Source organism: Vanellus vanellus, assembly GCF_965231255.1.
Source record: "Vanellus vanellus genome assembly, chromosome: 17".
Classification (NCBI taxonomy): Eukaryota; Metazoa; Chordata; class Aves; order Charadriiformes; family Charadriidae; genus Vanellus; species Vanellus vanellus.
The window spans coordinates 9,806,859-9,812,081 of record NC_138922.1 but is presented as its reverse complement, the minus strand read 5'-3'; positions in this window follow the sequence as shown (position 1 = coordinate 9,812,081).

Below are 5,223 nucleotides of genomic sequence, written 5' to 3'. Positions count from 1 at the left end.
CCTTTCTCTCTTGCTAGAAAGCAGACAAAAGCGCCCTGGCCGGCAAAGTCAGCCGCAGCGAGTTTGACACAAGGATGGAGCGGCTGACTCAGATGGTGGAGGAGATGCTGAGCCGGCAGACGGGCCAGGAGAAGGTCCAGCAACAGCTTAGTGAAGAGGTGGCCTCCAAGGTGAGGGGTGGCTTGTCCCAGCCACGCTCGACTGGCACCTTCAGGGCTTGGCAGCCTAAGGCAGCATCCCCCCAAGGGTCCCCTCTCCCGGCTGTCCCACCCGGGGACCGCAGTGTCCCATCCCGGGGCGGCTGGCTGAGGCTCTGCACCCATCCGCAGCTGGACCGCCTGGAGCTGGGGCCTTTCCGGCAGCAGCTGGAGGGGCACTGCAAGAGCATTCTGGAGCAGGGCAAGGAGAAGGAGCCAGAGGCAGCGGCTGATGATGCGGCTGGGATTAAGAAGTGAGTGCGATGGGGACGGGGGTGGCTTCGGGGATAACTGGCTGCTGCCTGCCAGCTGCCTGCCTGCGTCCCCCCCAGGAGCTCACCCAGCCCTTCTCTCCCCCCTCCAGCCCGCTGCTGACGCATTTCCACTGCCTGTCCTGCGACCGGCCCCTCGACATGCAGGTTCCTGGCCCGTGAGTAGCACCCGGCACGGCGGGTGGGACGGGGGGAGATGGGTGCTGGCCGCGGCCCGCTGTGCCAGGCACGGGGGTTGGGGTGTCTGCCTGGGGAGTGCAACCCTGCCAAGCCCCCGCGCAGTCCTGCGTGGCAGCGGGGGACAGGGAGCCCTCCCCGGGGTGCAGGGGGGTTCCACGGGCTACAAGCCCGTTGGTTTTGGGGCGCTGCCCCGAGCCAGGGCAGCGTAGGTCCTTTCTCCCCCATCACCCATCCATGGCTCCTGCCCTCCACAGACACACCGTGGCTATCCCGGCACTGCCGCCGCTGCTCCCGCGCCTCACCCAGCACCCCCGTACCATCCTCAAGCCGGAGCAAGAACAGGAGCACGGCCACAGGTAGGGGACACGGGCACCCATCTCCGGCCCCTGGGGTGCAGGGTGGCTCTGCCTTGGCCAGTGCGAGCTCTTCCGCAGGTGGGGGCGGAGGGGTCCAGGGGGCGTGGGCAGGGCAGGGGAGCAGAAATGTGCTGCAGAGGGTCAGCTGTGCTTGTCCTGGGTCTGGGGGCTTTTACAACCGCCCCTCTCGCTGCCCCGTCTGGCCCAGGTCTCTGTGTAGAGGGTGCTGAAGCCACGTGTGGTGAGTTGTGTCTGGTCTCAGCCTGGCCTCGGCCTTGGGGAGGTCAGGTGCCTCCTGTGAAACAAGTTGCCAAAAATAAGCCCTGCAGAGCTGGGACAGCCCAGCTCGTGCCTCCTGGTGTCCTTGGTGTGGGGTGCAGCGACCTGCCACGGCCAGCTCACCGGGGCTGTGGGGAAAGGGCAGATCCAGCAGGATGGGTGGGGTGTCTCCTGCAGCAGTCAGAGGGAAGCTGGGAGGGACAGACCCCACTGGGGAGCAGCCCCTGCTCCCCTCCCTCGTGTTGTAGGCTGAAGCAGGGGGTGCCACGGTGCTGGGCACTCAGCATCCCCGTGCCTCATCCCACAGGGAGCCATTGGTGGAGGGCAAGTACCCCACCGTGCCGCGGAGCTGCGGGGGCCGGCACACTGTCACCACCCCGCTGCAGCGCCACCAGCGCCTCCAGCCGCTCCTGCTCCCCAACAAGGTAGTGCTGACAAAGGTAGGGATACGGCAGGGGCGACTGAGGCTGAGCCCCTGGGGGGCGCGTGCCTCAGTTTCCCCCGGGAGCGCTGGGTGTGGGAGGGTTGCCTGGGGATGCTGGCTTTGCCCCGTGGTTCAGCCAGCCCGCTCTCTCCTTCCCAGTGCAACTTGACAAATCTGTTGGGCACGGATCGCCCCATCTCCAGGGACCGGCTGGACGAGAAGCTGCCCGCGCTCGCAGCCAAGGAGGGTACGGCCGGGGCAGGACTGGGGAGGCGACCCCAAGGGTGGGAAGGGGACAGCGCGGAGGGCCGGGCACCCGTGGGGTGCCAGGATTTCCCCCACCGCGGCTCCCTCTGGTCTCTCCTGCCACCCCTGCTGCCCGCCCCACGGGCTGCAGGGGGGCTAACCCCTGCCCCTCGCCCCCAGAGCCCAGGCCCGGGCAGCCCAAGACAGCCCAGCACCAGCCCGGGCTGCACAAGGCCGCAGAGAGCAGAGAGTCGTCCAACCGGCACTTCTCCATGGCACCGAGGCCACCGCGGGACAGACCCAGCATCCGGGCAGCCATGCGGGCACAGCTGCTCTTCAAAAAGTGATTTATTATTTAATCAATAAAAAACCTTTGCCCTTATTTTTGTCGGGCTTTTTCCCTTTTTTGGGGGAACTAAGAATGGCGGTCAGAGGGACAGAGGGGGCACCACCTCGATAAATCGCAGCCCCCACTTCTGCTCTGCCCCTCAGAGCCCGGCGGCAAATACAGCAGGCAGTGGGCTAGCGGGCGCCTGTCCCCCTCTGCGGGGAGTTCTGCTCTGGGCTTCCCTGGGACGGTGACGGAGGTTTCTGCCATTAAGGAGCCAGGATGCACGTTTCAAGTACTGCAGTGGAATGGCTGCAGTGCTGCGCCAGCCAAGTGAGCGTGTCCAACACACGGGAACAGCAGAAGCGACACAACGCACTCCCTTTTAAATGGTGTGGTGACGTATGATCAGAGTGTAACAAATGGCTGCTCCCGGGCAGTGGGGCACAGCTTGTAGGTGGAAAAGGAGAGGTGCTCAGTGAGTTCAGGCACGACTTCCCCTTGGTGAATCCGTGTTGACTACTTTGGTCAGCCTCACCTCCGTCCCGGGAAAGACGGTGGAACAGCTCGTTCTGGGCGTCATCGCAAAGCGTCTGGAGGAAAAGAAGGCTATCTACCCTCTAGAGCCCTAGCCCATGGGACTTCTCCAAGCAGTTTCCTGAAGAGATCAAAGTTAGCCCTCCTGAAGTCCGAGGCTGCAATCCTACTTGTCGTTTCAGGCATACTACACTTAATCCTGAGCTCGAACTTCTCGTGATCGCTACAGCCAAGGCTGCCCCCAACCTTAACCAACCTCCACCAGCCCCCTTTGTTTGTCACCACTAGGCCCAGCAGTACACCTCTCCTTGTTGGCTCCTCCACCACCTGAGTCAAAAAGTTATCGTCCGTGTAGAATCACAGAATGGTTTAGGTTGGAAGGGACCTTGAAGATCATCGAGTTCCAAGCCCCCTGCCATAGGCAGGGACACCTCCCACCAGACCAGGTTGCTGCAAGCCCCAGCCAGCCTGGCCTTGAACGCCTCCAGGGACGGAGCTTCCACAGCTTCTCTGGGCAACGTGTTCCAGTGCCTTACCACCCTCAGAGTGAAAAATTTCTTCCAGGTATCTAATCTAAATCTACCGTCTTGCAGTTTGAAGCCCTTCCCCCTCCTCCTAGCGCTACACGCCCATGTAAAAAGTCCTTCCCCAGCTCTCCTGTAGGCCTCCTTTGGGTTCCGGAAGGCCGCTATAAGGTCTCCCTGGAGCCTTCTCTTCTCCGGGATGAACGACCCCAACTCTCGCAGCCTGTCCTCACAGCAGAGGGGCTCCAGCCCTCTGATCAAAGTCAGTCGTGGCCCTCCAATCGTTTTCACGGCCCTCCTCTGGGCCCGCTCCAACAGGTCCATGCCTTTCCCGTGTTGGGGGTGCCAGAGCTGGACGCAATACTCCAGATGGGGTCTCACCAGAGTACCGTAGAGGGGCAGAATCACCTCCCTTGACCTGCTGGCCACACTTCTGATGCAGCCCAGGATACGGCTGCTCCGCTGGGCAGCGATCGCGCATTGCCGGCTCATGTTGAGCTTCTCTTCAACCAACCCCGCCAAGTCCTTCTCCCCAGGGCTGCTCTCGATCCGTTCTCCGCCCAGCCTGTATTCCTGCTGGGGATTGCCCCGACCCAGATGTAGGGCCTCGCACTTGGCCGCCTTCTTTTTTGTTAACTTGTGGGGTGGTTTTGCTTCTCCTAAAGGCCTTTATTATAAACTAAATACACAGCCTGGATTCCACCTGTCCTGTCACAAGCACACAAAGCAGGTAGCCTTCTGGCCTGGTTCCGGCAAGGATGGGGTTCATTTCCCCGGGGAGCCGGCAGGGGAGGCCGGCATTCCATCGCACGTGACCCATGCGCGGCTATAAGAGGCGCGAGCCGGGGAGGGGGGGCGGCGGCCTCTCGGGGGCGGGCTGCGGCTCTGCGCGTCCGGTCGGCGCTGCGCGGCGCGGCGGTACTGTAATTGCCTTCTTGTGCTCCTTTGTCGGTGCTATTGTTTTTCTTTCTTCTTCCCTTTGCCCTTCTGTTAAATTACACTCTTTCGACCCACGAGTTTTGCCTTTTTCTGCCGGTTTTTCCCACGGCTGCGGGAGTCGAGCGAGCGGCTGCGTGGTTCTCTGTTGCTGGCTGAGGCCAAACCCCGACACCTTCTTTTAAAAGAAATAATTGCAAACTCTGTACCTTTCCGCTTAGTCTTTTTCACCAGCTACTGCTACAAAGAGATGAGGCCCGTTAGGTGAGAAACCACCTGCTGGTCTTCCCTGCGGACTGCCACCCTTCCTCAGAACCTCTTCCTTACAATGTCTTCACCAAAGGAAGGATGAGGTTAAGCCATGACTTATTCTAAATCTTCTAAGAACGTTTTGCACCTGTGCAGCACATTTCAACCCAGCAAATGCCACGTGCACCGGGTGCCGCTGGCGCCAAAGGCTTCTCCGACAGTTCCAGTGCCAAAACCTCTGGTGCAGCGAGGCCTGAGGGCCCCGTTGGGAGATGCGACGCCCCTTTCAAAGAGCAGGACAGGACGGAGGGAGGGAGAGGCGACAGTCCCGGGGAAAGGTGGTGGGACAGTTCCGTTGGCTCTCCTTTTAATGAACACAGGACTTCTAATGGCCAGGGGCCAGTTAAGACTCTGCAGTCCCGGGCGCTGGCAGCGGCTGCAGGGTCCCCCCTGAGGGGAGCTGAGGGGCTGCCCTGCACCGCACACGGCCGGTTCCAGCCGGTTCCAGCGGGTTCCAGCGGCCCCACGGCAGGGCAGGGCCGAGCCCCTCAGCCAGGCTGGCAGCGCCTCGGGGAAAGCGGGATTGAGAAAGGGCAAAACGCTGGGCGGCTGCCCAATACCAGACTGCGCCGGCTGCACTTTAGCTATTAAGGCGGAAAAGGCAAGCGGGACCCTCGGCGTCCCCCATCCCTGTG